Genomic DNA, 12102 nt, shown 5'->3' on the forward strand with positions numbered 1-12102 from the left:
GGCGCAGAGGCAGTTGGAGGTGCCCCTTTCATCGAGGCAGGCGGCCGTCCCTCGTTCCTCAAGGCAGCTGTGGCCTCAGACCCAGACGGAGGTGTCTGCACCCCGTATGCCTGAGATACACCGGGCGCCCACTCCGGGTCCTACTTCTTCGGATAGTGGGTCATCTGGGGTACAGATGCCGCCGCCTCATCTGTTCCTTCCGCGAATGATACCGGCCTTACCTGTAGTTGATGGCTCAGGGACGCCGATTTATCCACTGCCCCCGCCAGTGGCTCCATCAGCGGCGTACCGGTTCGTGCCTTTTGATACGCCTCTTATTTCCGCGAGGGTATCATCATCGGCGACAGAGATGGAATCCGTCGCGTCCGCCGCGAGCGCCTCAGGTAATCAGTGATGCATGATTTGTTTTCTTATAATTAATAATAAAGGGTCTCCGATTTTAATAATCAATTTGGTTTATCATGTGATAGGCACCGTCGGAGCGAAGCCGACAAAGAAGAAGAGAGGCCCCGTCACAGGGAAGGCTCTCAAGAAGATCGTGGGTACCGTGGGGAGGATCGTCATCAATACTGACGGGGATGGCCACATAGTATCGGGCGGGAAGTTGAGGACATACTCCGGCCGCGTGGGAGCGCTCATTAGGGATAGAGTCCCTATGTTGTGGTCAGACTGGGGCGAGGTCTCGCAGGAGGTTAAGGACATGGTCCACAATGCGATGTCGGTGAGTTTACAAAATAATATTATGTATTACATTGTTGATTTCTCGAAAAACTAAACCAATAAACGGTTAAATGCAGGTGTGGTTTGAGGTTCCTGAGCACCTAAAGGACAGCTGGGCGGACATTGTGCATGGGAGAAGGTACATTGGGAAGTTAATGAATTACAAAATTGTATGTGATATTAATAATATTTCTAATATTTTTGTTGTATCTGTAGGTACAAGGAGTGGAAGAACGAGTTGCGGACTCACTGGACTACGCACGGGAACGCACGTTCTGGTACCCCTGCTGAGTTCCAGTACAGGGAGTACGAGTGGCGTTGGCTTCTGACATCAGAATTCAACAACCCTACGTAAACAGGTTAAATTTAAAAAAATTAATTAGTTAATTTGTCATTAAGTACGTTCCGTTTTTAAATATTTTACTAATAATTTTATTTTTTTCTTTGAAGGCCGTTTCCCGGACGAACGCTCAGAACCGGCAACGCAACACAAGGAACCATCATGGCGGTTCTAGACCATTCGCTGTCTTTATGGACGAGGCGGCTAGGGAACATCCAGAAGTCAACCGGTACGTCTATACGTACGAGAAGGCATATCCTGACGCCCAGGAGGATATTGTAAGTCATCTTACGTTTTTAAAATTTTAAATTTACTTATATATATGTCAAAATGTTAATTAATAATTTTTTTCCTATCCATATAGGCGAAGGTGAGGGAGGCTAGTGACGAGGTGATGAGTGCTATAGTGAGGGAGACATGACCGGACACGCAGGAGGAAGAGATGTCCGAAGCCATGTCCCGGATCGACACTTCGGGATCCGACGATTGGGGCGAGGATCATGGGCACAGCCTTCCCACCGAGAGCAAACAACTTCTACTGCCGGGGTTTAGAAAAGAAAGGTGAGGGGGTCCTGAAGACCACTCCAGGATTTCAACGAAAGGCAGCCTCGACCGGCAGCAGGACCACGTCCATGACCACCAGGACGACTCAGCTAGAGTCGGAAGTTCAGAGACTAAGAGAACAGCAAGCTGCTCAGGCTGCCTATAATGCCTCGCAGGCAGCCTATAATGCCGCGCAGGCAGCCTATGTTGCCGAGATACATGCCATCTAGCAGGCCCAGCAGCAGCAGATGTTCCAGTACATGCAGGACTTTACAGCTGCCCAGCTTCAGGGACTTCCGGCTCCGCCCATGCCTACGGCTATACCGCTACCCCAGCCGCCGCAACCTCCGCAGCAACCTCCGCAGCAGCCCCCAGAAGCGGATATTAATTTAGACGATTTAGATTTTGTGTAGTTGATGAATTATATAGTTTTATGTGCTTGTTGTTGGTTATATGGAATTGTTTTGGTGTATTTTGCAGCTTGCTTGGAATGGTAATTTAGAAATTTCGGGGTTTTTTTTTTTACTGGAATGGACTTATAGCCGACGAAAAACGTCTTACTTCGTCGGCTATAGTTTTTATTTTTTTAAAATAAGTTTTAGCCGACGAAATACGCTTTAATTCGTCGGCTAAATCCCTAGCTATAAAGCAGACGAAATAGACTATATTTCGTCGGCTTTAGTTATTTTTTATTTTTTTATTACAAACTTTAGCCGACGAATATGTTTCGTCGGCTAAAGTCAGAAAAAAACCGACGACATGTTTTTCGTCGGCTAAACTCTAGGACTATAGCCGACGAATATCTTAAATGTTTCGTCGGCTAAAGTCTGGGAAGATAACCGACGACATGTTTTTCGTCGGCTAAACTCTGGGACTATAGCCGACGACTTCTACATGTGTCGTCGGCTAAAGTCACCACAGACGACCTTTTCCCGACGAAATCTTAGCCGACGATCTTTCGTCGGCTAAGATCTGAGCCGACGAATTAAGCTGACAGGCCGACGAAAATTTTTCGTCGGCTAAAGTGCTTGTCCTGGTAGTGATTGCTAATGCTCTTAAATTCTCATCATTGCCTCCCAATTTTAGTAGTATTAGCAGGCTACTCGACGTCATCAATGTTTGACATTCTCAAGCTCAACTGTCTCTTGCACAACCCTCAAATTAACAAAAATTTCTAGCACATTCGAAAGTCGAATTCGTTTAAACTTTTTTTTTTGTTCAACTAGTCCAGGTAAGAATTTTATCCTCGATCTGCCATTGGAAGGAAGAGAAGATGTTTATGCAACTTATAGGGTCTGCGTCGTCGGTGGATGCATTACCGATGGTTGTTTTCAATCAAAAATTCAAAATGGCTACATAAAAGTCGAAGATGGTTGGACTCTCATCCTTGGTCATCCTAGCTACACTTTCGGAGGGTTCCAAGATCAAATACAGTATTGCATGCATGTCGTCCCTTTCATGTTCATGGTAGTTGCTCCCTAGAGTCGATAATATATTTGGGTAATAATTTGGATCCCAATTATTTAATTTTTGTTTTTGTTTTTTTTTGTTTTAGGCCTTTTGGATTAGGTAAAAGGAAGGGAATTCGTAGCCTTTTGAAGTTTTGAGATTTGAGATAGAATTTAGGGATTCGGTTTGATTATCGAATTAAAATTCGGTTTGGTAGGGTTATCAGGGAAACCCTAAACACCTAGCTATAAGGATTTGGTGGGATTATACATATATAGGCAGAAGTTTGGCCAATAATGGGGGCTTGTCAAAGTTCAGTTCTGCGGCGCGCTATGAGTACCAAAACAAGATACAATGAAATATGCCGAGCAGTTCAGCAGTTGAAAAGATCAAAAAGATCATCATCAGCAGCAGCATCAAGAAGGCCATCCTCATCAGAATTGAAAGGTACTTGTATCGATGATCTCCCTGACCTTGTTTGGTTGAAATTCTCTGTCGACTTCCTTGCTACAAATCTGTGTTTCAACGCAAGTCCGTCTGCAAGCGTTGGTGCACTCTCATATCTGATGTTCATTTTATTCGCCGCTTTCTGTGTGATAAGCAAATAACACCAAGAAGCACTCTGATAAACAACCAAGGCCAAGAAGCACTCTGATAAACAACCAAGGCCAAGAACTTCTCCCTAGAATGTCGACCTCGTCCAAGCCATGAGTTCCAATGATGATTTATATGGAGAACCCGTTGTGGTAGCCACGTATAATGACTTGGTTTTGTGCTGTGCAAGTGCCTCTGAGGATGATTATTTCATCTGCAAGCCACACACAATCCAATCGGTTCGTCTTCCTCCCGCACCTGAAGTTTACAAAAACAAGGCCGAACGGATAGCAGTAGGATTCATCTGCGATCATCCCTACTATGAGTGTGACAATGACGAACATAGAGGGCATAATTTCGTTAAGGTCAATTCTGAGTATAGATACAAGGTTGTGAGAATAGTTTGTCGTCGTGATCAGCTATATACATTGTCCAAGAGATTTAAAATGCAGATATTCTCTTCCGACACAGGTGAATGGAGCGAGTCAGCTCTGTTATCCCCATCAGCGTTTATGTTTAAGGACATTGATCTCGAGCAAAGCGTTGCTTATAATGGAATGTTATATTGGAATGGGAGTTGGATTAATAGTGAATCCCAATTTCTTATTGGGTTGGATCCGTTCGTGATAAACAAGAGCAAAGATAGCACTAGCAGCAGCAACAGTACGTATAACTGATGGCGATGACTTGAATGTTGATATCTATCGATGCCATTTTATTAAAGTTGACCAGTCTGAGAATTATATGCTTCGAATTCGGTGCGGTGGTGTAACTAGTGGAGGGTGTCTACGGTTGTGGGATTACGTCGACCATGACTCACGTACCGTGTTTGTTCGTGATTTGAATGTAGATGAGATGGCCATGATCAATGATGGAGCTGGCCAACTATGTCCGGAAACCATGGTGCAGATGATGAGGTGCTTAATGTGATAACTTTCAACCCAAATGACGGGGACGTCTTTTTTTTTTTTTTTTGGGATTATGGAACAAGTCATTAGCAAGTACAACATTCGAACTAGAGAGTGGTCAAAGATAGTAAATCAAGAGATCAGTGATGAGATTAACGGTGATACCATCTTCTTTCAATTAGCGCTCCCATGGTGGCCAACACCAGTGCCTACACTACCTCGCACGACAAAGAATTAGGAAAGGGCAACATATACATGGTTGAACTTTCTGTACAAATTTAAAGGTGCAAGTAATATTGGAAATAATCTACAGATCCAGTAACAGTTCAAGAACATGATTGCATGACACCTCGCTCGAATTTTGCAGCATATGTGATTTTAAACCCTAGACCCTATACCCAGAATTTATTTGTGTATTATAATTGTCAAATTTGATCAGCTCATTTGTTTAAGCAAAATTTGGGATTGATATAGATTCAGAAACCAAAGGTATGAATGATGTGCTATCTGACGCTGCGACGTAGGCTTTGTAGGTGGTTTTCGATCTCTATATATGCTGCATGTGTGATCATCTCTACCTTCGATTCTTTTCCATTTTACAATATTGTAGATAAAAGTCATAAAACAAGCACCAGTATAGGTGCTACTGCGTTTTATGAATTCTCATGCTTTGCTCCTTATGGGTTTGGAATTGAAAGCAATCACCATCTTTACCGAGATCTAAGTCCCTAGCTTTCACAAATTTTCCAAGCCAACCTAGCAGGCCAGCTATTCCCATGGCCAACTGCACCAGATATCTGAAAGTCTGAAACAAGTACATATAGGAGAGTCAAGATGGAACGACTAAAGCATCAACAGTAAAACCAAATTAAAAGTATATATAGTATGACTCATGAACCCAAAAGTTGCAAATTTCCACTCTAGCAGAATCTGAAATGATATTACTAGAAACTGAAGGAGGGACTCATCATCAAAGACTACCTTGTTGCGCCATTTCCATATGTACCAGCAAGTAAAAAACAAAAACACCAGATCATTTCAGATCATCACAGCAAGATCTATCACAGTGAGCATTAGCATTACTGCATTACCAGCCAACATGCATTCATTCCATCCTAACTACCCATTAGAGGTCTCACCCCATATAACTCTGTCAGGGGTCAGGACCACTCCCTTTCAAACCAACAGGTACATGCAGTCATATTATCCAACACCAAAGTAAGATCTAATTAACCTAATTTAAATTCCATTCATTACCATCCCAGAAATCACAGACTTTCAACTGAGATCAATATTGGTAGGATCAGAAACAAAATTGATTAAACGTTCACTGGGCAACCAGGCACCAATTCGGAAATTAATATCAGTAACCTTCTTTTCAAAAGTTCAATACCAAACATCATATATACTTCTCCGAGTAGTACTAGAGCAACCAGACGGACTAGAGTATTGGGGATGCAATAGAGGAACATCTTTGATATACTTTTGTTGTTAGACATTTCTCTACAGAGTACAGACCTTCGTCACCCTGAAATACCCTCCATCCTAATTTAGCTAGAATATATAGCCCGAATGCCCGATGACCGCAACCACCACATTGTTTTGGTCTGCACACTAAAATGGAAATTTCTACCTTTCCTATCAAAATGTTCACAGACAGACACAAGGAGCTTCACCTTTGATTTCTGAATCTAAAACAATGCCAATTTTTGAATGAAACAAATGAATGAGCAAATCAAACTTGACATTACAAAAAAAAAAAAGTTTCTGTTGTACTTAAACATACAGAGAAAGACTGAAAGAGAATGATGTCTTCGCTGCTGATTTAATAAGATTAATTTAGAAATAGTTATGCTTTTGTGAGAAGTAGTTTTGGAATCCGCGTAGCATGAAGTTTCTAATAATCGATAGATATATAGATTTCCTGTCTTAACTCAGATTCCTTGCTCTGGTAGGACTCTGACGTTGTAATAAAGACAGAATGAAATTAATTACCACTCTATAGGCGCGGAATGGGATTTAGTAGAAAATAAGGATTCAATACAATTTGGAATGCTTCAATATTTATTCTTCTCCATATTGGAGGCTTTATATAGAGATACAATTATAGTGCTAATAGGAAAAAATATCTCTTACATCTATACAAAATCTTTAACCTACACATAGAAGGAAAATAAATATTTACAAATATTCTACACTCCCCCTCAAGTTGGTGCATAGATATCAATCATGCCCAACTTGCCAACTGAGTCGTCAAACACTTTCCTTGACACTCCTTTCGTAAAAACATCTGCCAATTGGTCTTCTGTACACACAAAAGGGAAACAGATTATTTTCCTATCCAAGTTTTCCTTGATAAAATGCCGATCTACCTCCACATGCTTGGTTCGGTCATGTTGAACAGGATTATGAGCAATTTCAATTGCAGACGTGTTATCACAATGCAAGTCCATAGGCCGTTTGAGTTTAAAACCCATTTCTTTCAACACATTATGAACCCACAACATCTCACAAACTCCATGTGCCATACCTCGAAATTCTGCTTCAGCACTTGACCTGGCAACAACCTTCTGCTTCTTACTACGCCAAGTTACAAGGTTTCCTCCAACAAATGTAAAATACCCAGATGTAAATCGTCTGTCTGTCTTATCACCAGCCCAATCAGCATCGGTGTACCCTACAACTTCCAATTCACCCTTCTTTTCGAACAACAAGCCTTTGCCAGGTGTCATCTTAAGATACTTCATAATACGGTACATTGCATCCATATGCTCTTCACTAGGACAATGCATAAATTGACTAACCACACTCACAACATAAGCAATATTAGTTCTGGTATGAGAAAGATAAATAAGTCTCCCTACTAAACGTTGATATCTTCCTTTATCAGTTGGGACTTGATCTGGATAGATGGCGAGGTTGTGGTTCATCTCAATTGGTGTTTCAACCGGTTTGCAGTCAAGCATTCCAGTCTCAGCTAACAAATCAAGTACATACTTACGTTGGGACAAAGAAATCCCCTGCTTTGATCTCTTTTGGGTCATCCCCTGTGACAATCATATCATCAATGTACACGATCAGAGCAGTGATCTTACCCTGACTACGCTTGATGAATAAAGTGTGATCCGAGTTGCTTTGTCTATAGCCAAACATCTTCATTGATTTGGAGAATTTTCCAAACCAAGCTCTAGGAGATTGCTTCAAACCATACAAGGACTTCTTCAACTTACAAACCTTGCCGGCATCGCATGGTTTACTTTTGACTCCTGGTGGCATGTCCATATACACCTCTTCCTCCAAGTTTCCATTGAGGAAAGCATTCTTCACATCAAACTGTCGCAGAGGCCAATCTTTAGTTGTTGCAAGTGAAATCAAGATTCATACAGTGTTGATTTTTGCTACAGGCGCAAACGTTTCTTCATAATCAATGCCATACTGCTGGGTGTATCCCTTGGCAACCAACCTTGCTTTATACCTGTCAATACTCACATCTGCTTTCAACTTTACGGTGAATACCCAACGACATCCAACGGTCTTCTTTCTAGCTGGTTTAGACACAATATCCCAAGTCGAGTTTTTCTGTAATGCCTCTAGTTCTTCGTTCATCGCTTGAGTCCACTTAGGATCCGCCATTGCATCCTGTAAATTACTAGGAATAGAAACACTGGATAATTGATTAATGACAAGGGCGTGTGACTCGGATAACCTATGGTTAGACATATAATTGGCTACAAGATACTTAACTTTGGCTTTGATATCAGGTTCATATTGTTTTTTTAGAATTCCTCTGGTAACTCTCTGTGATTTTCTAGATATAATACTATCTAAATCAGATAATTGATTTGAACATAAAGGTACCTGAGTTTGAGCAGGGACATTCACGGCGGATTCTTGAATTGATGGTGTTGAGAAAGGAAAACTATCTGACAGAGAAGAACCTTGGGTGTCCAATCTACCACTACCATGTGGCCCATGTTGCACAACCTGTGTTTCTTCTTGACCGACGACACCTGCATCAAAGTCTGACGCGCCAGTGTTGTCACCCGTAGCAGTCTCCCATATCTGGACGACACGCGGCACTTGGTCCTCTTCAATTCGGCTCGGCTGCGTCTCTCCGTGGTCCTCTTCAGTTCGGCTCGGCTGCGTCTGTCCTCTGACGCACACGTGGTCTTCTTTAGTGCAGCTCGGCTCGGCTGCAATCTCCACTCGGCTTGGCTGAGCTTCACATGGGCGGCCTACAGCACTACCGAAAGGGGCAGTAGCTTCTGTCTCCTTTTCTGTTTCGTTATGATGTGCGGCTCCATTCACTCCGTATCTCAACTCCAATGCTTCCACCTCTTCAAACTCCTCAAATTCAAATAATTGTCGAGAATTCCCTTCACAACCGTTCTCCCCCTGAAGGGAAGATATATGCCGAAACTCCCCCTGAATAGTAAGGCTCAGATTCACGAAAAGAAAAATCAAGGGAAACGTGAATGGTATCAGTGAGAGGATCATAACACCGATAGCCTTTCTGAAACTCGGCATACCCAAGAAAGATACACCATTTGGCACAAGGATCAAGTTTGCTTCGTTGTTGCTTGGGAATATGAACATATACTACACACCCAAACACACGAGGCTCCAAGTTGGGCAATGATGGAATGGAAAGAAGACGTTGAAGCTGCTGTAGAGGACTTTGAAATTCAATTACCCGAGAGGGAGTACGATTAATGAGATAGGCAGCAGACTTCAAAGCTTCTCCCCAATACTGAAGAGGGACATACATGTCAAACAAGGATGCACGGACAACTTCAAGCAACTGTTGATTCTTTCGCTCGGCCAATCCATTCTGTTGAGGAGTGTATGTATTTGAAGTCTAGTGCCGAATTCCATGAGTTTGCATAAATTCTTGCATATAAGACCATTAATATATTCGCCGCCATTGTCAGATTGGAAGACTCGAATAGCCTGTTGATACTGTGTAAACACCATCTTGTGAAATTCTCGAAATATGGAACAAACCTCATTCTTATTCTTCATGAGAGATACCCATGTCATGCGAGTACAGTCATCAATAAAAGTCACATAATATCGAGCTCCAGAATAAGTAGAGATCGTGGCGGGTCCCCAAACATCAGAATGAATTTTCGTGAATGGAATGGGACTTTTATTAAGACTAGGTGAATAAGAAATCCGGTGGCTTTTAGCCAATTCACATACATCACAACGAAACTCAGAATCACTAACAATAGAAAACAAATGAGGTTGTAGTTTTTTCAGATAATTATAAGATAGATGTCCCAATCGCTTGTGCCATAACCATACTGCTGCCTTTGCATTCTCTACTCCATTGACCTGATTCACTTGTCCCAATAACTATTGCTCTCCTTGCTTTGTCAGATCCAAGTAATAAAGTTTTCCCTTCCTAGTACCACAACCCAGAACCCGTCGAGTTAGAATGTCCTGAAACACACAAAACGAGGGATAAAAAGTCACAATACATAATAATGTTTGAATGATTTGGCCAACTGAGAGAAGATTGTATGCTAATGATGGGATAACTAAAACAGAATCAAGGGTTAGTGTGTTGGAGAGGACAATAGAGCCTTCTCCGGTGACCAGAGTTGGAGTACCATCAGCAGTAGAAACAATATTTTGAGTGGAGGGTTTAAATTTTTCCAAGAGGCTAGGATCATTAACCATATGGTCAGACGCCCATAAATCAATAATCCAAGAACTATTCCTAGATACCTTACCGATTATACCTGTTTCTGCGACATTGGCGGATGCATTGGATGGTTGCTCCTCTTTTGTAGTAACTAAGGCAGCATTTGCTTGATTCTTTCGGGGTCTTCTTGTGAAATCCCACCAATCTGGGTAACCGATGACTTCATAGCATCGTCGCTTGCTATGACCCAAGTCTCCACAAACCGGACACTTGACGTTTGCATAAGGATTCGGTTTTGCTGGGAAGCTACGTGGTGGAGCATTTGAGAAGCCTGGAGGAGGACCCTGTTTGCGTTGGACAACCTATTACTCAACAGCATGTCCCATAACTTGCCGATCAGAATGCACCTTTCGAACATAGGCATAGTTTTGCTCCAAGGTGAATTTTGGGTCTTTGCGAAGGATCTCACCACAGACTTGATCATACTCTGAATCGAGCCCACTCAGGAACATGTGAACTCGCATACGTGCCATAGCAGTCGTTTCTTGAACAACTCCAGCTACTGTGTTGTTTTGAGAGGCAATACGTTGATCAATCTCCTGAAACATTCCCACCAATTCATTATAAAAGGTAGGAAGAGGCTGACCATTCTGTCTTGCTGCAAAACACTCCTTATTCAATTCAAATATTCGGGTCTCATCAGAATCATCATAAAAAGTCTTCTCAACTGCTTCCCAAACATCTTTGGCTGTTGGTAGTCGGATATATCGATTGATGAGTGATGGCTCCATGGAGTCAATGAGCCAACTCTTTACTCTCTCATTCTCTATGGCCCAAGTTTCAAATTCAGGTGAATTCTCATCCGGTGCGACTTTGGCTCCAGTGAGGTAACCAACCCTACCTCATGCTCCAATCCGCATCTTCATAAGAGGTGCCCATATTGAATAATTGGTTTCATTCAAGGCAACACTGGTCGGAAAGGCCGAGTTGTCTTGAGTGGTGGTGTGATAATGGTTGACGACCGGAGGCATGAGTGCAAAGGGGTTTTCAGGTCCGTTGATTTGATCTCCCATTTAAACCAAAAAAAGGTTTGCTTTTGTGTTTGTATGCAGCGGATTTTGTTTTTGGTGTTATGAAATTCAGGTTTCGGGTTTTCGGGTTTCGGAAGATACAAGTTTGACTGGCTCTGATGCCAAGTAGAAAATAAGGATTCAATATGATTTGGAATGCTTCAATATTTATTCTTCTCCATATTGGAGGCTTATATAGAGATACAATTATAGTGCTAATAGGAAAAAATATCTCCTACATCTATACAAAATCTTTAACCTACACATATAAGGAAAGTAAATATTTACAAATATTTACAAATATTCTACAGATTTATGACATTAACACAAAAAAGTCTAGCTAGCTTGGCTAAACAAGTTTGGATATCATGGCAGAGATACTTCTTTGCACAGTAATACTCTCATAGATAGCGCTGCTATTGGCACTTTTGTTCGACGCGATTCCCTTCAGATCGCCGGTGATCACATTCCTCGGTGGCCTTGGTCTCGGCTACGCCGGCAACGCACTTGACACCATTATTTTCAAAGACCAAGTTCCTAGTTTGAAAGTCATAACTCACTTTATCTGCTTCATATTTCTTGCTGGTGAGATAGAAAAACTGAACGGTCATATGAATAAGGTCGAGTTCTGGAGAGAATTGGTGTCAGAATTCAGAATCCTTAAGGAACAGGCGAGACGTGAGCAGCGGTCGTAGGTTTGGCGGCAACTGAAGCGAGTGCCTTCGTAGATAAGGGAGGTGTGGTTAGCATAAAACAGCGCGGCTCTCTCCAAAAAGGTCATGGGGGTGAGGGCAACATATACATTGGCTTCACGTTTGGGTAGCATAT

This window comes from Fragaria vesca, linkage group LG4 (genome assembly GCF_000184155.1).
Source record: "Fragaria vesca subsp. vesca linkage group LG4, FraVesHawaii_1.0, whole genome shotgun sequence".
NCBI classification, from domain to species: Eukaryota; Viridiplantae; Streptophyta; class Magnoliopsida; order Rosales; family Rosaceae; genus Fragaria; species Fragaria vesca.